Here is a 24253-nt window from a genome sequence, read left to right on the forward strand (position 1 = left end):
TATTGTCTTTTTAGCTTTTTCTATTTTATCTGTGTAAGCCACCCTGAGTCTCGGACTGAGAAAAAGGTGAGATATAAATAAATATTATAATAACAATGTTTTTAAATTTATCCTGAAAGTCAATATGAAGGAGACAGGTGCACCTCACTATGGAGGGAATTCCAAAAATGGGGAACCATCACTGAAAAGGCCCTGCCACTGGCCACTGCCAACCAAGCAGCTCCTAGTGGCAGCACCAATAACAAGTCCTCACTGGACACTCGAAATGAGTAAGTGTTTGATTGCTTGGCAAAGCTTTTGTAAAAAGGAATGTTACAGTTAAGTCATTACATTAAGAAATAGGAATAAATCATTTCTCAATGAAAGCCATTTTTTATCTTTTTAAGAAATATATTCATTGATAAAATATGAAACACACACACTAGAATGACATCAATATTTACTACAATAATTTCTAAGTTGAAATGTTGATCTGACGCTTGAAGTCTTTTGAACAGTTGACTGAATTTGAAGCTCTTATTAGTAATAATAAAAAGAAGAGAAACGACAGTCTACCTTCCACAAGGTCTGCTTTGCACAACTGGTGCAACTAGCTCCCTGCACTTCTCTAAGCATCAAAATGAAAGAACCGGTTGTCAAAAGGTAGCAGGTGGACTGTAAAGCTGTGTTTGATTTCTAGCCTGGAGTTGGGTCATCACTGTTATAACACAGTTAGCATTTTCTCTAGTCTGTTAAAAACATTGCTGCTTATCTAGTATAGCAGTAAGCTTCTATAATGATTTTTTAGACATTCTAAGGGACAAATATAACCTCAGTAAAAAGAGGCATACATTTCTGGGCAAATCAACAAATAAAAAAATCACATTCCCCGCTCCCATAAAAAACCCTGGTAGAAACAGCCAACTTTATTTTAAAGTGGGATTCAGAGGTAGTGTCATTGATGCTGTTCAACAGATGGAGGAAAATAGGGGTTACTGACAATTCATTTAAAAGTGGGCAACACATAGACTAGTAGAACTGATAAGAAGGCAGAGAAGGCACATATCAGCTTTTAATGCCAGTTGAAAGTGTTTGTTTGACTACAGTGTAGAAATGTTTAGCAGTGCCGGTCCTATTGGTGAAAAAGTGGCCTGAATTTATATACATTATCTATTGCTTTTAATACCAATAGCCATGAGGATTAGATAAGGATTCAAACAAAGAAGAAAACATTCAATTTTCTTGCATTACTTATAAATTAAGTTTTTTTTAATGTTATGTTTTCACTGACTGATACAACCCGGGTGTCAATGAGTAAACTGATCTCAAATAAATTATTCTTCCACTGTGCTTTCCTGAATAGAACATTTTCTGCTGTGATCCATTTAGGAAAAACTAACCAAGATTGCATAAAATTTTGCATTATTAGGAGAGCTGAGCCATTCTGGAAGAACATGCCACACATTCTCAAAAACATACCTACTACTCCCTCAAGGATCAAACTCAGGGAAAACTGGCTCTGCCAGGTTGTAGTACAAGCTAGACTGCAAAGTGTTGATTGGCTGGCACATATGACGTCACAATCCCCCCTCCCCAGGGCAATTTTGCAATTTAAGACAACCACATAGGAAGTTCAGTCAATGAAATGTACATGCAGTCCAACAGCCCTTCTAAAGCATGGAGGAATGGGCAACACCGATTACTCAGTCAGCATTAGAATTGCTGGTAGGTATACCTGTCAATTAGATTGACACAGAGAAAGAGCACACCATGCAGGAGGAAAAACAACGTGGTGTCTACTGTGCACACTGCACACAGCAAAAATGCCTTTCAGACTCTCAGGCATGGATGGATTAGAATGGCCTGCAAGGCGGGCCCAGATTATGTGCTTTTTAAAAAAATTAAAATGTAAGCCAGTCTCTAGTCCTCAGAGATGGAAAGTTATGAGGCAAAATCTGCAAGCACCTTCTAAGTGATTTCTTTGAGATAAGTCAGTCTGGCTACTTACCCCCCCCCCCCCAGTGTTTTTAACTAATGAGTGAAGTCAGAACTTGATTGATGAGTGCATTGTTTAGATCAGGGGTCAGCAAACTTTTTCAGCAGGGGGCCAGTTCACTGTCCCTCAGACCTTGTGGGGGGCCAGACTATAAATTGAAGAAGATGAAAAAATGAACGAATTCCTATGCCCCACAAATAACCCAGAGATGCATTTTAAATAAAAGGACACATTCTACTCATGTAAAAACACGTTGATTCCCGGACCGTCCAGGGGCCGGATTGAGAAGGCGATTGGGCCAGATCCGGCCCCCAGGCCTTACGCCTACCCATTGTTTAGATGCAAGGACTTAGAAATTCCTGGAGGCCTAGAGAGCTACTATTTACCTCTCCCCTTTAGTGCACTTTTCCTGTCTACTATAGTTTTCTAATCCTTGGTGTCAATGTATACCTGAAGGAGCGTCTCCACCCCCATCATTCTGCCCGGACGCTGAGGTCCAGCGCCGAGGGCCTTCTGGCGGTTCCCTCATTGCGAGAAGCAAAGCTACAGGGAACCAGGCAGAGGGCCTTCTCGGTAGTAGCGCCCGCCCTGTGGAATGCCCTTCCAGCAGATGTCAAAGCGATAAACAACTACCTGACATTCAGAAGACATCTTAAGGCAGCCCTGTTCAAGGAAGTTTTTAACGTGTGATATTTTACTGTATTTTTGGTTTTTATGGAAGCTGCCTAGAGTGGCTGGGGAGGCCCAGCCAGATGGGCGGGGTATAAATAAATTATTATTATTATTATTATTATTATTATTATTATTATTATTATTATGTACTAGTTCTAAAGACTGACTATAGATTTCCCCCTTTGCCCTTCCTTTCTAGCCACCAGGATACAGTGTTCCTATGCTTGATTCATCTGAGATCTGATGCTCCCTTGCCTAGAAGTTACTTTCCATGAATGCTACTGCACAATAAATGTGAGTGGATGTTAAACACACAACCAGCCCCCCTCCATGGTAAATGAAAATGTGAAAACTTTGCAAAGAGACTTAGGCATGGCCTCTGAATAGTTAACTTACAGTAAAATGGTATGTGTATACACTCAGAAGTAAGTTTCTTTGTGTGTAATGGGACACACACACACACACACACACACACACAGCTTAGGCTTTTTTGTTAGGAAGAAGCAGAAGGGTTCGTGGTGGGGGGGATAAGTTTCAATGAAAAACAAACAGAACTTAAATATTGTATAGGCAGTCCACTACGCTTAAAAATACAGTCAACTTGAAACTTGCACACATTTAAATTAAGTGACTGTATTTATTTTATTGCATTTATATCCCACCTTTTTCTCCATGGACCTCAAGGTAGTCTACATGGTTCTCCCCATCCTCTTGTAATCCCCACAACAACCCATTGAGGTAAGTTAGACTGAGAAACAGTGACCTAGTGAGCTTCATGGCTGAGTGGGGATTTGAACCCTGGTCTCCCAGGTCCTAGTCCATCACTCCAAACACTACACCAGTGGTGGCGACCCTATGGCACGTGTGCCAGAGGGGGCACTCAGAGCCCTCTCTGTGGGCACATGTGCCGTCGCCCCAGCACAGAGTTCATTACTAGAAAGCCAGGAATCCAGGCTTGCCGTTGTGACGCAAACCCAGGGATAGATTTGTATTGGGTGCGTCATTATTTTGCTCAGAATTGTAATCTTTGTTATGATTTTTTCATGCAGCAGGTTTTATATTCCTATGTTCAAAATTTTTGTAGACTCCAAGTCAGGAACACCCAAAAAGGAATACAGCAAAAAAAAAGAAGACGAAAAAGCAAGAATAGAGAATGGAAAATTGTTGAATGCAATGGGAAAGCGTTCTGTCTTCTGTGCAAGGAAAGTGTTGTGTGTCACACATCAAGTGTCAGACGGCACTTTGACACCAACCACAAAAGCATTGCCCAGCTTGGTGAAACTGAAACAAAAGAGTTTCTTAAAGAGAAATGGAGGAAATACCATTCCCAGTATCTTAAGATTTTGCAACTCTCTTTCTAGAACAGATCATCTGACAGCTGCCAGTTTTCAAATTTCACTGTGCACAGCCAAACATGGTAAGCCCCCCTCTGATGGGGATAGTATCAAAACGGCTATGTTGTCTGGGAGTAATTCCCTTTTTTATGATTTCCCAAATAAGGATAAAATTACTGAACAGACAACCACAAGATGTAGGGGAAATGGCAGAAAGGATGTTTTGTGATAGGAAAGCCTTGCAGGTTTATGAAAGAGACCTTGGACAGCTGAAATATTTTCCAAATGCATTTAGAAAATTCCACAACATTTGCAGACAATCTTACAAGCCATCGGGAAACCTGCAAGGCATTACCTAGCGTTGTAGCAGTTGTTTTTTCTAAACTGAAACCTCAGTACAGTGGTACCTCGGGTTACATATGCTTCAGGTTACATACGCTTCAGGTTACAGACTCTGCTAACCCAGAAACAATACCTCGGGTTAAGAACTTTGCTTCAGGATGAGAACAGAAATCGGGCAGTGGCAGCGCAGCAGCAGCAGGAGGCCCCATTAGCTAAAGTGGTGCTTCAGGTTAAGAACAGTTTCAGCTTAAGAACGGACCTCCAGAATGAATTAAGCACTTAACCCGAAGTACCACTGTATTCCAGTTAAATTGCCACATTGGCACTTGGTGATCAAGAAGCAGTTTTGGGTTGCTGTTTGGACACTCGGTCTCTCAAATGTTCACCATCACTGCACTACACTATGCTGGCTTTACATGCTTGGCCACCGACCTGTACGCAATCACACAAGGCAGAGAGTTTAAAAGCTCATCTGATGTGGAAAGTGCTTTTAAGCTCTCTGCATTGCTTACTGGGCTCTGGAGGCCTTTGTGAGATCTCATGGTGCCATCCGAGATCTCATGATGCCTCTAGAGTCCATGCGAGATCTTCCCAGAGCTGAATAAGACAACAGGAGTGTGACTTTGCTTTATCTCCTTCATCTCTCTGTGCTTTTGATACCACTGACCATGGTGTCCTCCTGAATCATCTATGTGGGATAGGTATTGGGGGCACTGTATTACAGTGATTCCACTTCTATTTCCAGGTTCAGTTCTCGAGGACAGCACTGTTTTGCAGGGTATGATTTTATCTGCAGTGCTATTTAACATCTATATGAAGCTGTTGGGAGAGATTAAGGGATTTGGAGCACATTGTCAACAATACGCCAATGAAACTCTATTTCTCCATAGCCTCTTAATTAGGTGAGGCTGTGCAGGAACTGGCCCAGTATGCAGTTGTGGACTGGACGAGGGCCAATAAACTGAGCTTGAATCCTAATAAGATAGAAGCTCTGTGGATGAGTAGTTCCCAAGTCTGGGAAACAGATCAGTTAGTTGCCTGTTGCTAGTTCTGGATGGGGCTGCACTTCCTTTGAGGGGAAGATACATAGCTTGATCCATGCTTCTCACTGGGGGCCCAAGTAGCTAGGACTGTTTTCTGCTAGCTTCAGTTGGTGAAACATTGGGATAGTTTAGCTATGGTAACCTAGGCATGGATAACATTAAGGGTTTTTCGGAAACTGCATCTAGCGTAGAATGCTGCAAGAAGGCAGTTGAAGGGTGTGCCCTATTATTAACACCACATAAAAGCTGTGTTGAAAGAGCTGTACTGACTTCCAATATGCTACTGGGGCAAGTTTAAGATCTTGTCACTGGCAAATAAAGTCCTGAACTTGGGACCAGTTACCTCCAGGAACGCCTGTCCTCATTATACCCCTGCCTAGACTCTTCAGTCCTCAAGAGAGAAGTTTTTAGTAGTGCTTTATGCTCCAGAAATTTATCTTATGTCCACTAAGACCAGAATGTTTCATTTGGCAGAAGCTGCCCTTTGAAATGTGCTTCCCATGAACATCAGGCACACACCCATAGTACTGGCATTTAGGTAAAGGTAAAGGGACCCCTGTCCATTAGGTCCAGTCGTGACTGACTCTGGGGTTGCGGCGCTCATCTCGCTTTATTGGCCAAAGGAGCCAGCGTACAGCTTCCGAGTCATGTGGCCAGCATGACTAAGCCGCTTCTGGCGAACCAAAGCAGCGCATGGAAACGCCGTTTACCTTCCCGCCGGAGCGGTACCTATTTATCTACTTGCACTTTGAGGTGCTTTCGAACTGCTAGGTTGGCAGGAGCAGGGACTGAGCAACAGGAGCTCACCCCGTCGTGGGGATTCGAACCGCCGACCTTCTGATCGGCAAGTCCTAAGCTCTGTGGTTTAACCCACAGCACCACCCGTGTTCCCGGTGCATTTAGGTGCCTGCTTAAAACTCAACTGTTCACCCAGTCTTTCTCTGAGGGGGTGATCCAGCTATAGTGATGTATTAATCTGATCTAATTGTTTGTGATATATTTTGTACAAGTTTTATAAATGTAATTTTATTGCTGATTTCATGCTATTCAGCACTAAATTTTTACTTCATGTCGGTGGTACGCCAGTTTTTGAAATATATATATATTTGTGTGTACACTTCAAATCTAGTGGAATTGTGCTAAATAATGATCCTTTATTGTAAATCAATTAGTAAGCCTTTCTAGTTTACAGCTAAGCACAATTATGTGCCATAGTTCAAAAGAAAAGTCCATGGAAAAATACAGATCTGTCAAGGCTCAGTACATAGAAGGTATCCAGGTCTAGTTTTTTAAAATAGAAGTAGACAGGCCATGTCAAACCTTCACAGGCAATGAATTCTGAATTCAAGAAGTGTCGTTAACAGTTGGAAAGCATGGAATTTCAAGGACTTCAATATAAAGTGGAAGGTTGTCAGGAAGCCAGTAGTGCAAGACCTCTGAGAGAAGCCATGCATATACCGCTGCAAAGTGAGAGGAACAATGAAAAGAGTACCAAGCTGCTATATAATTTCCCAGATAAAATGGGACAGTGATGAAATATGTAATGTAATTAGCACCTGGGACAGGTTATAAGCTAGCAAGATAATTTCTGACAGGGAGGAAAGCGCATGCACATACGCGCACGCACACATATACAGCTTCTTTCCCAGAAACTCTGACCCTGTTGGATGGATGGAGAACTTCTAGCATGGGACAGACCCTCTCCTTTTAATAGTTCCAAAACCAGTTTGGAGTGAAGCAATTCTCTTCACATTTCTCATCTTTCTTTGTAATACTTAATTGGGGAGAAACTGTTATATAAAGTGAGCAATTGTCCCAGAGAATAATTTCCTCATTAAGCATGCAAGAACCTGAAGAAATTAAAAAAGATACTAAAAGCTCTGTCCTGATCATGTTTATGCTTCAGATTGTATTAAATAGGATAACACACTTGGTGGTAGAACAGTTAACTTCAATGAATGGAAATATCAGAACAAGCTCTAAAATGCACCATCAAATAATGTTAAAAATCTGGTTGTTCCATTTCAAATCTCACTTGCTAAATAAGTAAAGTGCCAGAATTCATCTGGCTTTACTGACCTATTAAAAAAAATGACCAGCTTGCAGAAAGGCAACATTTGAATGAATTAATACTTTCAAATTGCTGTTCCACAATCTATATAAATTACCTTATGACAGTGCACGTTCAGTGTTCAACTTGATTAGTCTCTAGAACCATACTGCCAATGTCTTAACTCTGTTGCTTTAAAATCCACCCCTTATTTAAATACACACAGCACCAGAGCAAGTGTCAAACCCATTCACACCACATTTATGCCAAGACAGAATGCTTTAATCTAGTTCCTTTTTTTAAATGAAGGACTATTTTGAGATTATTTTGGAACTGGAATAAAGACTATTTGGGGTCACAGCTGCTGATCTTTTGAAGAAGCCTGGGGAACAAAGCACTAGTGAAACAGAAATGCAAACCAGATTCCTTTCTCAAATTATTCATTTAACATTTCTGATCACACGTCACTTAAGTCATCTGAATGCTCAAGAGGTTCCATAGGAAAGCTTTCCACCCTCTGACTTTTTAAAATCAATAATAATAAAAACATACTCAAGCGTATCTTGTGTGGTTTTCTTTTTATAGCAAGACTTGTCTGTGTGCGTGAGAGAGAGTAAATTCAGCTGTAGGACAGCATTTCTCAATTGGGTCTAACGCCACCCACTGAAATGAACTCGGAGATTATGAATGCAGTGCAGCACTTCACAGAAAAGCATACAGAACAAGGAAAAATAGCCATATTCGCTATTTGTTAAAATTGCTCAGCTGCTATCCCATGGCAGTCATATAAGCAGGCCCACAGCTGTGGCCCACATTTCTTGATCTGAGCTTTCACAGAATGGATAGAAATAATGCAAATGCAGGGAGTCTTACTACGTATGTCCATCCCCTCTTTCGTGCAAAGTAATAACCAGACTGATCTGCCATGATAACATTTTGTTTTATTTTCCATGATCAGCTGTTCAACACCTAACAACTTTTACTGATTAAGGCTGTGTGACACCTTTTATGAAAATGATGAATATCTCAGGTCCTCACATCATTATCTGAATACAGTTTATCCCCCACAGAACAGGATTCTGGGGAGTCCTTGTTTGTTTTAGAAGCTTATTAGGGACTGAGAAAATCATCAATGGATTATAAACATCCCTGAAAGAAAACATGCCTATTGCAATGTGCATCAGAGTGCTGGTTGTATTCTAAGGAACATAGGAAGCTGTTTTATGTAGTCAGATTATTGGTTCATTTTACTCAGTACAATCAAACCTTGGCTGTCAAACAATTGGCTTCTGAAATGTTCGACAACCAAGGCCTGGCTTCTGATTTGTTGCAGGAGCTTTCTGCACTCGATCGGAAGCTGTGTCGGACGTTCAGCTTCTGAAAAACGTTCGAAAACCAGAGCATTTACTTCCAGGTTTTCAGCGGGAGCCGAGGTTTGACTGTATTGTTTACACCAACTCTCTGTGACTCCAAGGTTTCTGACTTGGGACATTCCTAGCCCTGCCTGGGGATGCTGGGGATCCAACCTCAGAGTGTCTGCATGAAAAACATGTGCTCTATCACTGAGCCCACCCCCTAAGGCAGACATTCAGTCTAGGAAGTACAATGGTGGAGACAACAAGGGTCACAAAAGTGCCCTGCATTGAACTTCGACACTAGAAAAAATTATTCAACTTGGGTCCCCAAGATGTTGTTGGACTACAGCCCCATCATCCCAGGTCATTGACGAAGGATGATGGTAATTGTAGTCCGACAACATCTGGGGTTCCATATATTTAAAAAGGCTGCCCTATAAACATGCCCCAGGAACCTTGGCTGTATTAAAAATTTCCACAGCAAAGACGACAATATGGGAAAGATCTGTTGAATATGAAAACAATTGCCATAGAATAAGCTGTTCTAAAGAACTATACCAATCTGAAGACTTTTCTTACATTGCCATAAGCAAGTATATATAGTAACTTACAAGAGATTTACAACTCACAAAAGTTCTCAAATGCTGCTTACTATTAAAAGCACTAATAAAAAAAATAACAGCTCTTACTTTAGCCCTGTTATGGCACCAGTCTCAAAACCAGAAGTTTTGAGAGGAGATCGTTTTAACTGGAAAAATTGCACAGGATTAAGCCAGGGGAAAACCCACCTTGCAATGTTGAATTCCTCACGCCACATAACATCTAGTTTGGGCCTTACTTCAATTTAACAAATGAAGTGTCTATCCTTAATACTCAGCTACTATATCTTTCATACCAAAAGGGAATATACATTTATAGCACAATAATGATAATGATGGTGATGATGGTGATAATACAGGTGATCATTACACAGTGGTAACCTGCTACATATACCGTAACCACTTGGTAAATCATTTGTATATGTTTCCAGGCAATGAGGAAAAGAGTGTTTTGCCAGGTACCTGATCAGAACTCTGGGGAAGCAAAGGAGTATTTAAGTTATCCTCAAAACCTGCCAAAACCATAAAGATTGTGTAGTAATCTTAAATTACTGCTTCATAAATGGTTGTTGGCACTTCCTCTGAGTAGGCATAAAAGAGGGTAGAACAGGAATATGGGTCCCCCCTTTAAAAAAAAAAAGAATGCTACATTAGCACATACACTGTTTGTTAATGCAAGCAATATAAGACTGGGAACAACTTTTCCCATTTACTGCATATCTCTAGCCATGTCAGACAATTACAATTTATTTATATACTCCTTTTCAGCCAAAAGGTTTGTAAAAGTGGTGATCAGTATATTAAACAATATACAGAGTAGACTACAACTGTATCCATCAGTCGCAAAACAATACAAGGGAGCAAAATCACAACAATTTGGTTCTTTGTAGTGTAGGAGAGACAAGAAGATTTACTCTACAGCAAAGGTCAGCAAACTTTTTCAGCAGGGGGCTGGTTCACTGTCCCTCAGACCTTGTGGGGGGGCCGGAATATATTTTGAAAAAAATAATAATGAATTCCTATGCCCCACAAATAACCCAGAGATGCATTTAAAATAAAAGGACACATTCTACTCATGTAAAAACACCAGGCAGGCCCCTCAAATAACCCAGAGATGCATTTAAAATAAAAGGACACATTCTACTCATGTAAAAACACGCTGATTCGCGGCCCGGATTTAGAAGGCAATTGGGCCGGATCCAGCCCTCGGGCCTTAGTTTGCCTACCCATGCTCTACAGGATATCCACATATGACTTAACTGAACAGGATCCTCTAGAGAGAACACATAGTATTACGTAATCCTGATTTTAAAATGTATGTCAATACAGAAGTTACACACTTCCTAAGATGATTAATGAAGCTCATTAATAAAAGCCTAAGGGAAAGCTCTGCCTCAATATTCACATCTGTGCTTAACAAAAAAGGAACTCTTCAACTGAACCTGAAATGTGGGGAGAGGGCAGGGTGACATACTGGGAGAAGCACTGTCTGAGATATTCACAGACAAACTACTTAACAAAATTGATTATGTTAACATGAATACAGCTGTTAATATTCATATATTTCAATTTTATTATTGAATATGAAAATAGTTATAATGGACACTAGAACAACAAGCACCTCTGCCAAATGGGGAGAGTTTAGTTTTGAAATACTTGCATAGATTCTGCCATTGCTACTTTTCCACATAAAAGTTATGGACACCTACCTAAAAGTAACAGGCTGTCATCTAGCCCTTCAATGCTATACATTGCTCCACACATGCACCTACCATGGCAAGTTTCCTCTCTGCTCTGGTAAGCTTGGGAAGAGGGCAAGGGCTCATCCCCACAGTTGTGCAGGCCTTAAGGCTATTCTAACAGGGTCTGAAGTCTTGATTCAAGCAAAAAGTACCGGTAGGTATGTAAGGAGAATTCCTGGATGCCAAGGTCCAAGTTTCGGGCAAGTACTCTTTGATGAGAGAACACCAGCAGAGATTTAAAATCACAAAATATGCAGCAAAGTAAAACATGCAAATATAGGCTGTTAGACCTTTAAAATATGCCCTTGCAAAGTTTTCCTCTTCCCCTAGCATAGAAAAAGACCACATGTTTGGTAAGCTAAAAATGATTTACAGTGGTACCTCGGTCTACGAACTTAATCTGTTCCAGAAGTCTGTTCTTAAACCAAAACCATTCTTAAACTGAGGCACACTTTCCCTAATGAGGCCTTCTGCCACTGGTGCCCTTCCACCGTTCAAATTCAGTTCTTAGACCGAGGTAAAGTTTGCAAACTGGGACACTACAGAAAATAATATGAAGACACATACACTACTACCCCTAAGCAGATCTGGGCATGGACAGTAGAGTTGCTACCTTTTTAAACTGACCCTGTGCCTTAGCAGCAGCCTAGAACACAAAACTTAAATAGGAAAAGCTTTTGCTGTTGCCTTATCTCTACCACCTGATTATTTTCCACTTATCAGATGGCTTTTAAAATTACAAAAGCAGAGCTACTAAAATGGTTGGCAACCAAGAGCGATAAGCAGTACTGAAAAACTGATGCAATAAGCAGAAAACGCTCAACATGGAAATCAGATACAATGAAAAGAAACTTCTTTTAGCAAAAATGGGTGATCTGTGAAGAACCCAACTTTTTATTAAGCAACAGAAGCAACTTCAGATTTTGAATACATATCAACTTTATTGCATAGGAATTTACTATATAAAGATGCAGTTCTCTAAAAGAAAAAACATACATGAAACTGGTCAAGCAACACAATGTGTTTTTGGGGAAATTGCACACTTTGTCTGAATACAGAAATGCTATCAGCATTAAAATCCTTTAATTAGATTTATAGAGCAAATGTATTTCTGGTCGTGGAGCAGTGAGGCAGAACAGAGTGGCAAGGTGTATGAAACTCTGCTGAGCACAGCAGCAGGTTTTAAGGGAGGAGAAAGTTGGTGTCTTTTTTTGTTATTCTAGCTCCAGGCTGGGCAGCCTGGAAAACTGTTTTATACAGACAGGGTCTTGAATTGCTGTCTGCAACTATGCCAGAGCATTCTGCAATAACTGGACTTTCCAGGTCAAGCGCAAACGATGCCCCACATTGAGTGCATTGCAGCAATCCAATCTTGAAATCACCAATACCTACACTACTGTGGTCAATGTCCTCTGGCCAAGGAACAGTTATAGCTGGCCAAAGCTGCTTCTAGCTATGGAGAGTACCTGGGCTTAAAGTGGGCTCCGTCGTTCATTTGCTGCAGCAAGGGCATTCCCACCTGCCCTTCAGCTGTTGGGCAATAGGAGCCTGCCTTCTTCAAGAAGGGAAACCACTTCTTCTTCCTCCCAGTGGTGCTCTTTGAAGCAGCTCCTTTCAACTTTCAAAATCAGAAACTGAAAGGAGCAGCATGGAGCAACTTGCAGAGGGCTCATTTTGGCTGTGCATGCCTGTCCCCTCTTGGGAAAAGGCATGCACAGCCAAAGAAAGCAACCCCTTTTGGAAGAAGCTGTCTTTTGGAAAGATTGGCTGTGCATAGAACTTCTTCTGTGGGCAGCTGATACTCCCAAACGGCAGCTGGCTGCCCCTGTCCCGAACAGTAGATAGGGAGTGCACAAAAACAGTTGCTTTTGCAAAAGACTTTCAGGCAGCGCTGCCACCACTACCACAATACTCTTATTTGGGCCTCCAGAGGCTCAAATAGGTGAACATGAACTGTCTGAAAGCCCTGTGCAAACAGCAAAACTGAAAGTTCTGGGACTTCAAAGCACAACATCACTTGATGTCATAGTGATGTCAGGGGATTGACAGATGGGCAGCCTTACACATCTGCTAAATTTGGCCCATCTGGGGTTGAAGAGATAATGATATGTTATCTCATCAGAAAAGTTTCCATACCCCACAACAGACTCACTGAGGTTAATGGGCATGACTTAGGTTGCTTAATTTCAATGGGTCAACTCCAAGGAGGACTAGTATTGAATACAACCCAAAGTGATTAAACCACAACAATGAAACTGTTCAGCCTTCATAGCAATGCTAACATTGCCAGGTGTGAGATTAAACAATGGAGTTCTGTATCAGACTACAAAGAACCAATATGTTTTTTCCAGCTTGCCAGGAGCTATCTAAAAGCACAGTTTTTGATCTTTAAAAGTTGGGTAGCAGTATCATTCAGAACATATAGATATAATAAACACTGAAGTAGAATTCAACTTTCTCAGTTAACCCTAACCTTTTTAATCCTGTTCTTAAAAGCTACCAATTTCAAGCATGTTTTGTATATAGCATTTTGCAACAGTTTCATAACAGTATTTTTTTAAAAAGTTTATTTTAGCACCTCACCCTGCAATTCAGCTTTCCCTGAAATAAGACCATGGGGTGGGACTGGGAGTAAGGGAGAGAAGCACATTAACAGCTTGCTAATCAAGGACAAGTGTTTGGAGTCCTGAACTGTTAATTTTGTTGTGTGCCAACAGCTCAGCTGCAAATTGTTATGGGTTGTCTGCTTTTTTCTTCCTTTTCCATCAGAAAGTGTGACAAAACCTGCAAAAACAGGTTAGACCTCTTTACTAAAATTCTCTAAGCTTGGCAATGAAATATAGTTTTAGTACTGTATACCTCTTTCAACAGTAAGGGACTACATTGATTGGCTTTCAAAAAGTAGGTAATTTGTACAAAAGTAGTGGTCTTCAAATACACTCTTTGCCCCATGGCTGCTTTAGATGAAACAAAATTCATGCAATCGAAAGTTTCAGATGTGTTAATCCCATATGTAATATTTATAAATTGAGTTAAAATTTAGAACCTTTATACTGTTGTTCACAAAATAAGAAGGCATGTCAGATTATGAGACCAGTTAGTATCTATCCAAGATTTTAGAACATTCTGTGTGGTTTGAAATACCAGCTACCAGAGAACACAGAACAAGCATGTTAAGTTTTTACCCATTCACAAAGCAAAAATTACAACAGTTATCTTAACACTTCATGATCACATTTCAGAAAGAATTGAGGAGGCTAGACTTAATTTAAACTGTGATGCACAGTTCTCTAGCAGTCAAAGCTTTTCCTGCCCAAGGAGTCTGCAAAAGTGAAAGGAAGCAGCAAAATCTGATTCCATAAAAACCTAATTACATTGTCCACAGGATACTTATACAATGAAACCATTAAATGTGATACTATAGGAAGTGGGGGGGAGGGACATTCCTAAATGCAAAACCATACAATCGGTATGAATTATTAAAATAGAGACTTAGATTAATTCAGCAAGTAGCAAAAGCTGTCACTGAACAGTACAATTTTAGCTGAAATTATATGAAACAACAGATACACCACTGTAATGATCAATGAAAGCAAATATTTCAAGATAATGGCACAGTTTTAGAGCATGTTTCCATCTGTGATGTTCCTAGTCTTCTGCATTCTTTGGCAGAAACAATCATAGTAACTGCATACACTTAAGCAACTTCTGATTGCTACTCTTGTTTGTTTGCAATGCAGGCAGAAGCATACTGGGTATGCACAGTATGGCTGCAGGCTGAGAACTAGATGCAACTTGGAGTTTATCTATTGGCAGCTCAACCTCTGATTCAGCTGCAGCAGCAATAATACCATTCCACCTTGTTTGCTGAATAAGATCAACCACTTCTAAGAGAATTATGATCTTATCACAAGTCCTTATGGTACATAGTTAAAGATATTTTGAAAACTATATCTGCATCTACATTTTAAAATCAAGCAAAAAAAAAAAAAAAAGGCCCATTTAAGCTATCCCGGCCAATTTATTTATTTTAAACCATTCTTAAAATATCTTGCCTCTAACATAGCTAGTAAAAATAGCTTACAGTTAAGGATCTTTGTTCACATAACCACCTGGGTAGCAGCCTGAAAGGCTTGTGTGGTCCCCCCCCCCCCGCTTCGCCCCAAATTCTTGGCCAGAAACTTGTCTCTAACTACCAAAACAAGGTTTGGCTTTCAGTACATTCTGGGTTTCATACTTTCTCTAGTACTTGAGTGTGCATGCACAACCTTTAGAAGAGCTGACAATGTGCCTAGATTATTGTATGAAGAGGTGTTCAGTGAACACCTAATTAAAAAGAAAAAGCAGTAAAACCCTGGTAGGGTCAAGAAGGAAATGCTAAAGAAATTTCAAATGATCAAATGAATGATTTGGTATGTAAATAGATCCCATTTTTCTACCACAGGACCCTCAAAGCAGCTACATCAGTTGCAAAGTTACATCAAGCCAAGCCCCAGAGAACCTTGCTAACGGGACACTAGGTCACATAAAGCATAAGACAATTCCTTCTACCAATTATTAAAAACATCCAGCTAATGCTTCAAAAAAGTTAGGCAACCTGACAAAAGTATGTTTATCAACCTCCAGAAACCTGGGCAACAGACAACCTAACAGTGTAGTACATGATCATTTACTACATATTTGCTAAACATTTCACAAGTAGTATTAGTTCAAGCCCGTGAAGCATTGGAAGGAATGCTTTCACTGAGAATGGGCTGCTGGGCTCTGCCTCCTCCAGGCCTCTATGCTTTTTTTCTCTCTTTTTGGTCAGGCATCAATTTCTGCTTACCGTCTGGATATATACACGGCCTACAACGGTACTCTTCCCAAGAACCTGCATTGTCAAGTTGGCTGCTTTAAAAGAATTGCATGTGCATGTGTAGCACACAGTCCGTTTTACTCTCACTGCGTCTAGCTTCACTCTCGCTGCAAAATTATATATTGAACCATCTCAAGTCTACTTCCTCACCTGGAACTCTTCAGATTTGCCTCAAGTACAGCACATCAAAAACTCACATATACTCATTTCCCAGGCAAACGAAGGTTAGAGAAGTTAATGCTATAATTGAGATTTTTGGAACTCTTATAAATTTGGGGCTAATTCATCCACAGCTAGCTACTAAGAAATATGGATGTCTCCACAGTCCTCTTTGCCTTTCCAATATCCATTTCCATCCAAAGAACATACTTCTTTCTGTGCCTTTCTCCATGTGAAATAGCTTCCACCAGAATATTGTGTTATCATAGCAACTGAATCCACAATGGGGTGGGGGTAGGGAGGATTCCACCCACTGACCTTTTAGTAAAATTTCCTCAGTCCCCACTTCCCTAAGCATATTGCCTGCTCTCATCATCGTTCTCTTAGTCCCCCTGCTTCCAACATTTCTTTTCTATGCCTTCTGCTTTCTGCTGTTTTCACTGCCCCGCTTTGTCCCCAAATCCATTATATTTAGGACCTGGTACTTCCTTTCAACCTTTCAGTCTCCACTACTCTCCATGCCTATCCAGTTCTCCAGGCTACTGTAACTTCACAGCAGTTCAGCCAGTAGCTATGGAAGCTTGTAGACTGACAGGCAACAGACAGTCAATGTTTACAGTTAAGCTAAAGTGAAATGGAGTGTACCACCAGAAAATAGCAAGGGGGAGGTTGAGAGTTCTTCATCTCTCCTCCACTGCAGCTTCGTATTTAGAGGTTGGAATTGTAATACTGCACAGGTAGATCCTACATTAAATGTGTACTGCAAATCCATCCTATACAGTGGTACCTCGGTTTAAGATCAGCCCTGTTTATGAACTATTTGGTTTGCAAACTCCGCAAAACCAGAAGTAGTGTCCCGGTTTGTGAACTTTACCTTGGTCTAAGAACGGAAGCCGAACGGTGGGAGGGCACCGGCGGAGGGAGGCCTCATTAGGAAAAGTGTGCCTCAGTTTAAGAATGGTTTCTGTTTAAGAACGGACTTCCGGAGTGGATTAAGTTCGTAAACCGAGGTACCACTGTATTAAGTGGTGGTTAACAACATGGATTTACTATGTGGAGGAACAACAGTCAGATTGGGGAATGGAAAGGGCACCTACTTGCTCAGTGAGTGTGCCAGTCCTGGCTCCCTATCATTGTTATTTATTATTATTTTGTGGTTATGTACTCTGAGCTTTCAAACCATCCAAGGTTGCCCAAGACTTGGGCTTAAAATGATGCTGCAATCATGATTCATATATAGCATCTGATTGCTAGTAAGGACTGGGAAAAGATGGACCGATAGAAGTGAAATCCAAGTAAGAAATCTAACTACTGATTGGCAAGGCCCCTACCCCATTCAAGAAGTCCCAGGGCACAACCATTATTGATAGTCTTTGTCCTCCATTAGTGTCAGGGGTTCAGGGGAAGAGGCACAGATGAGGGAGGAGACTGAGAGCGAGGGGGAAGAATCCCAGGTCGATGAGGAAGAGGATGACAATGACTTGAGGAATTCCATGAGTCTTTCAAGTGAATCGGAGGATTCCCAAAAGGGGGCGCCTGTGGTCAGGCCAAGGGGAGTCACAGGTGGGACACGCCTGGAGCAGGAGAGAAGCAGGGGAACCCCGAGTGGGAGTTGGGAATCGGGGCCGGCTTCCCCACCGGAACGGAGTGAAGGGGGTGGGGTTTCCAGTGTGACAGGAGAAGCAGAGCAGGAAGCAGAGAGGGAAAGTAGATCGGGGGAAGACATCCTCCCGGAAGGGGCGGAGAGTAGTACAGGGAGTAGTGTAACTGTCAAGAGGAAGGTCAGAGGTAGCGAACGCGTGCCAAGTTCAAATGTGGAGGCGCGCGGAAATACAGAGAGCCCGGAGGAGGAGCCAGGTCCCAAAGCACGAAGGAGGGGTGAAGAGTTGTCTGGGGATTCAGCGTCAGGGGAATCCAGGAAGGGCGAAACCCCAGGGGGCAGGAAGACCCTGCGGAAAAGGAAGGAACGGAAGAGGTGGAGCAGTACAAGCCTCTTAAGCTGGTGTAGAGGCGGTACTGACTCAGAGGGGACTTCAGCGGTCTAAGCGTAACAGACGTGGGGCTGCGCGCCTCGGCTGTGGAATGTACAATGTACTCCAATAAAGATCTTTGTATATAAAGTGGACTTGGCATTGGTCTCTTGTGAGCTGGGACCTGAGGCGGCCCTGACAATTAGTAACTCATGTGTGGGGGTTTTTGGGTGCTGCTAAATCTTTAGGTTCCTGTGGCAGCCTTGAAGACTTTTCACCAACCACACTCATAGGCACAAAAGTGAAATGCTTTGTCTCCAGTTTAGAGCTAGTAACTATTAACATATAACCACACAAGGTTATTGAAGTGATTTAATTAAGTGTATGATGAATCATTATTATGAAAGGCTATTCAGAAGTTACAGCTGGAATGGAATATGACAGCCCTCGTCTTGATGAGGAAGAGTCATTAGATACATGCTGCATCAACATGTTGTTATAAGGGGGGAAACTGCTCCTTTTCTCTTATGGGGTACCCAAGAGCCCACAGAGTGTCCTCATGTAGGTACTGCTTATAACAATGTGAAGAACAATGATGGCTGCCTGTTGTTTTCACAGCGCAGTTCAAGATGCTGGTTTTCTTGCAAGAGGCTTTCAACAGCTGGGCTCCTCAACAGATTCTTCCCCAACCTGGGTACACTCAAATGTCTTGGACTACAACTCCCATCAACCCTAGTCAGCACAGCTCTGCTGGCTGAAGCTAATAAAAGTTGTAGTCCAAAACATCTTGAATATACCAGGTTAGCAAATTTTGCCTTAATATCTAAAATATAGAAACTATATTTAAAATTTAATGGTATGATCCTTTGATAATGTCAATTTTTATATAGACAGAAGGAAACACAATACATGTACATGTACTTGCAGGACTAAACTAGATGAGATGTGATATCTGTACTCACATCCCCTGCCATTGCCTTTTTGATTAAAAGCAACTGGAGTGGGATGCTGGCAGCATTTGATAAGGGCCACAGCATTGAAGGAGGTTTTAACCCCTCATACTGTTTTCGCAAACTCAAATTGTCACACACACAAAGCTGCTACTGCTCCACTGGGAAAAACACACCTGTATGTTCTCCCCAGTGGGAAAACAGCACCTTTTGGTTGGGGATATAATTAAATCCATGAAAATGGCATTTTTGGGAAGAATTAAAATCTCCCTATGACTGTTTAAGGAGAAGAAGTGGAGAGATCTTCCACATCTTGTCTATCATGGGCTTTTGGTGCTGTTAGTCCAGCTCTAGAAAACATGCATTTTATAGAAATTTCCCAGTGTCCTAACCTGGTTATTCAGGAAGCAAGGAAATATACTGAACCAGCTTTTAATCATGAAGGTAGGGCTTAAATAATCCTAGAAGCCTAGTCACATGGGCACCTAAAACTGGCAATATTAATTCAGTGCTAGATAGCAGGCTGTTTTCTGTAGGTTTTAATATATTTAAAATAAAAGCCAAAAAGCATGAAAGAAACATTTAGTCTAATTGGTTTAATCTAAATTCAGTCTTCTTCACATCCCTTCCCAACAAGAGCACATGTGCAGATGTTGAAGCATTTTCTTCAGTTTTCTAACAATAATACCAGCTATCAAAAGATGACAGAGCACCCTTGGGGAAACTCAGGAGTACACTGAAAATGCAGCCCTACTTGCTTCTTTCCATCAACAGAATCAAGTTCCTTCTGTTTGTTAGGCTATATTAGGTTTTTCTTCTAAAATATTATGGGGTACAACTGCTTAACAAATGTTTGGGTGCTATATAGTCAGACAGTTGTTTTATTTAAGTTATTTTAAAATTAATAGGACTGTCAAATTATTGGGGGGGGGGGGCGCCTCTGTGCTGCCAGATACTACTACCTGCCAATTCCTTCTTACACGTCCCTGATAACATTAAAACCCAGAATCTTTTGTTTTCACTTCTTTTCCTTGAGTGCTTAACTTCCTCTATCAGCCAACCTCTTATCTGCTCTTCAATGGGGTTTTTTTATGTCACAGAGGTTTAGCCAATGATACAAATGACTCACAGGTAAAGCCAACTATTTTACAGGAATAAAAGAGAAATAAATGAGAAACAGTTGGAGATTTATTTATTTTTGTAAATTTACAAAACTATATTTTTTTAAAAGTCCATATTCTATGTTTTAATTTGACTCCTTTATATCTGTATAAGGTGGTATGGAGGTTTATATAAGAAAAGTTTTAGATTTTAAATGAGTTGATATGAGGTAAGGGATAGAACTAAACTTAAATTTGATTAAGTTGAAATTGTATTAAAATGTATTTGCTGTTATCGCCTTTTAAAAGACTATCTGAAAATGAACCTATGTAAAATAATGATGTTTGATATCCCTTATTTTTCTATATATTTTGAATAGATACGAACATAACATGAAATCCTGATTTATTAATTTTTTACACATTAGTAAAGGGGCAAGGAAGAAACATGTATCATTAAAAACATGGTACATTCATATTCTGCACTTTATTTAGAAATAAAACATTTTCCTACCTATATCCTACAAATGTTTCAGTTCTAAAACTGGAGAAAATAGATTTCAAACAGGCATTAAAATTTTCGTTGACAAATATTACTAATTTGGTGTGTGTGTTTAAATTTTCCAGTATTTTAGCATGAAATTAAAACTTGCTTTATTGGGGGAGGGATAAAACTTGTTTCTTCACAATAAAATTGGACTTAACACAACCAAAGAAAAACACAAGGCTTCTCAAAAGCCTTAGGAACATTGAAAGGAACTAGAGATGCCTGACTTGACATCTCTTATTTTTTTGACATCATTTAACAAACCACCTAGTTTAAAGTTAATGCTTAGCCCCACCCCTTTTTCCACTAACAATGGGGGGGGGGTAGAAAAATGGAAAACTTTGATGAAGTAAACAAAAAGTCTTACTTCCTTCTCTCAAAGATCAAAGAACCAACACATTCTGAAATAGCAAGAACGTCAGGCTTAACATTGCAATCTTTAAGTATGCATGAAACACACAGTTCCTCACTAGCTGCTTTCCCCCTACAAGATCATGCTCATCTGGCAAAAAAACTAGTTAATGTAACATAAAACAGACTTTTAACATTCTTTCACATGTGCTGATGTGTTCAATAAAAATGCTTTTTAAAGCATGTAAAACCTTCCTTTAACTTTAATGTGGTAATATATACAATTTATTTATAAAAGGGGAGAGAACAGCACTACACAAAAATCATTATCTTCAGAATCCCATTCTTTTTGCATACAAGGGCAGCATAACAGCACTGACTTCAATAGCATAGTCGCTGTGTGACAAACAGCGTTTGCAAATGAGTTATTACGAAAGCTGGAAGCATCCTTTAAGGCTAAGTGTTCTCATTTGCATTAACTCCAGGGACACCCAAGTTCCATCATATGGTTCCATCCTTGGAACAACTTCTTCAGCACTGCTACACATATAATCAAACCAACAACAGAAATGAGTTCAAAAGTACTTTAGTACAATGCTTTCTCTCAAACCGATTTCATACTAATGTTCTTAACTTGGAGCAGAGGGAAGGAAACGCTGTGGGATTAAGTGGTAATAGATCAATGGGAGTCAGAGCACAATGCTCTGAAAAAAGAAGTTAGAAACATCACACTTGAAGTGAACCACCTAAGCATCTTCCAGCAAACAAAGAACTGCACGCAGCTTAGCAATACCAATGTGCACCACCCTGCTTGCCCATCGTTATTTTAGCTCTCTCCCACGCTGCCAGTGCTAGCACCCGCAACAATGTAATATATTCCTCACTACAATCCTTGTTCCAAGTCTAGCATCCTCAAACTTCTAACTCTCTTGCTGCTGCTTTCTAGCCATTAAGGGCCCTATTCATTTCACAAGCATTAAGATGGGGAGCTTCTTGTCTTAGATCTCAGCAGCTGTACCATACACACCAGCCCTTAATTTCCTCTCTCCCCTTCCAAAGCCTCCTTTAAGGGTCCCTACAACTTTAATTTCTAAATTGTTCCTGACTCGGTCCTCCCAACCCTCGGGTTTCTTTTTGCTTTTGTTTCTCTGCCTGAGCCTTCAGGTTCCCCTTGTCCAACAAGGGCTTGATATCCAACCCCTAGCGCTCAGATTGTACAAGAACCCCGTGTCTCTCCAACCGAGGTAGTCTGGCTTGAGCATTTAAAAAACCAGTTAGTTGGCTGCTGCCTTTGCCTGTTCAGCCACAGGCGGCAAATCCTGTCATAGCCGCTCTCCCCCTCCCCCCCGCCCCCAGTTGGTGAGGTTGGTGCCCTTTTCTGCCCTCACGCAGGGCAAGCTCCCTGGACCCCTTTCCCCAAGAGGAGGTCCATGCCCGCCTCCCCTTCGGTGCGCGCAACCTCCCATCTGGCTGGGGGGGGGGGATTCTTCCTCCAGCCCCTCTCCTGCTTAGGGGTCAAGACCTCTTCCCCTCCGTCGGCCTGGCCAGGCGGGGAGGCGAAATTCCCTCCAAACAGGAAGGAGGGGCTTAAAGCAGCACAACCCCCCACCCCCAATATGGAATTTGAGCCCCAAAGGGGTGGAGCCCCCTCAAACCTCCCACCCCAAATCGGGGGTCAAGCCCCCCCTCTACCCTCAGCCTCCCTGGGCCGCGCATGAAGCACCCCTCTCCACCCCAGCTGTGGGTCTTTCACTTCCCCCACATTTAGGGTTTGAGCCCCCAAGGGGGTAAAGCCCCCTCCCCCCCTCCGGCCCCTTTATTTACCGCCATCATCAGCACGCGCGAGCTGTCACCAAGCGCGAGACACCCCAACCGGTACCTGACACGCCCCCCCGGCCGCCATTGGCCGCCGAGCTCGCCCCGCCCCGCGCTGCCGTTGGCTGAACCGCCCGCCAGACACTATTTCCTTCCCACCCCCGGCTTGGGCCGCCCTACGACGAGTCGCCATTCAGCGAGCACGTTTACGCTACCTGCGCAAGGGGGCTCCCGAGAGTTTTCTTGGACGGTTCCTTTTCTTCTCGGCGTCATCTACGTAACACGAAAGAGCGGGAACCCTCTCACTGATTTACGCTAGTGACGCGTCAGATTGTGTGGGGTGGTTGTTGTTGTTGTTTTTAGTTTTCCCGAGAATCCGAAGATTCTTCGGAACAGTTCGTCCCTAACGGCGTGGCAGCTAAAGCAGACGCGTTTGCCGTCTCTTGTTCCCCCGAACTGCTAGTTTACGGCACTTGCGGAAGCTAACCAAATCCTATAAAAACCAGAAGCGGAGTCTCGGAAGGAGGGTCCGGGGAATACGTTAGCTCCGCCCCCGGAGCTGTGACATCCGTGGGCTTTGTGAATCGCGGGGGGAGGAAGAGGGGGGTTAAGTTTGGTTGAATCACAGGAGGGTAAATAAGGATGTTTCAGAGACAAAGGGGCTCTTAAAGACGCAGGACCCCATTTCGTCGGTCGCCCGCCTGCCTCTCCGGAGCGTCGCGGAGGGCCTGGCCGGGGAGCTTGGGTCTCGCAGCGGGGCTGAGGGCTCGCAAGGGACGGGGAAGAGAAGCCTCCCGAATGTCGCTGCTCCGCGACGGCCTCCCGAGACAAGGGAAGGGGCAGCAGCTGGCACGTTCACATGGCCCAATGTGTAAACACACGTGTATACACACACGCAGCGTGCGCGCGGCCCCGCAGGGTTACTGCCTCATGCGGAGCAGCGGCCGAATCCTGCGCCCCGTTTCCCTCTCCAGTCGCAGGTCCGGCTGGAGAGCCTTTTGCTTCGCGGGCTGCTCCAAGCGCCGCAATAGAAACCGGGCTAAGGAACCCACACGGCGTCAAAATGTGAAACTTGCCGCTTTTTAAAGTATATATAATTTAAACAGATATTATGTGGCTCCCCCCCCTTTTTTTTTTTGCCTCGTTTTACCGTCAGGAAAGAACTGATGACATGGCAGCAGGTGAATAATCTGAGGCAGGCAGAGACTGCACGGACGGAAAAGCAGGCTCCGTTGCGGCTGTTTTGAATCTCCTTGTATGCTTGTATGTATAATGGGAGAAATTAACGTATCGTACAGAATAACTTTGCAGCAGAGGTGTCGGCAAATTTATTCAGAAAAATCGTCTTTCAATGAATCTTTCTTTCTGGGGAAAAAAGCATGTGGTAATAT

The 24253-nt window shown here is 42.1% G+C and overlaps 1 protein-coding gene across 5 annotated transcripts in view; it reads right to left on the minus strand.

The window, feature by feature from the left end:
* USP49 (ubiquitin specific peptidase 49) overlaps positions 1–23421 on the minus strand; it is a 52165-nt gene extending 28744 nt beyond the window's left edge. For 4 of the 5 annotated variants that reach the window (XM_028734150.2, XM_028734148.2, XM_028734153.2 and 1 more), the window contains exon 1: positions 22872–22942. The gene's annotated coding sequence lies outside the window, so the exon portion shown is untranslated. Of the gene's footprint in view, positions 1–22871; positions 22943–23077 lie in introns of those variants that run through there. The other variant, XM_028734149.2, reaches the window with a different exon arrangement.
* Positions 23422–24253: the final 832 nt, after the last annotated feature.

This window comes from Podarcis muralis, chromosome 5 (assembly GCF_964188315.1).
Source record: "Podarcis muralis chromosome 5, rPodMur119.hap1.1, whole genome shotgun sequence".
NCBI classification, from domain to species: Eukaryota; Metazoa; Chordata; class Lepidosauria; order Squamata; family Lacertidae; genus Podarcis; species Podarcis muralis.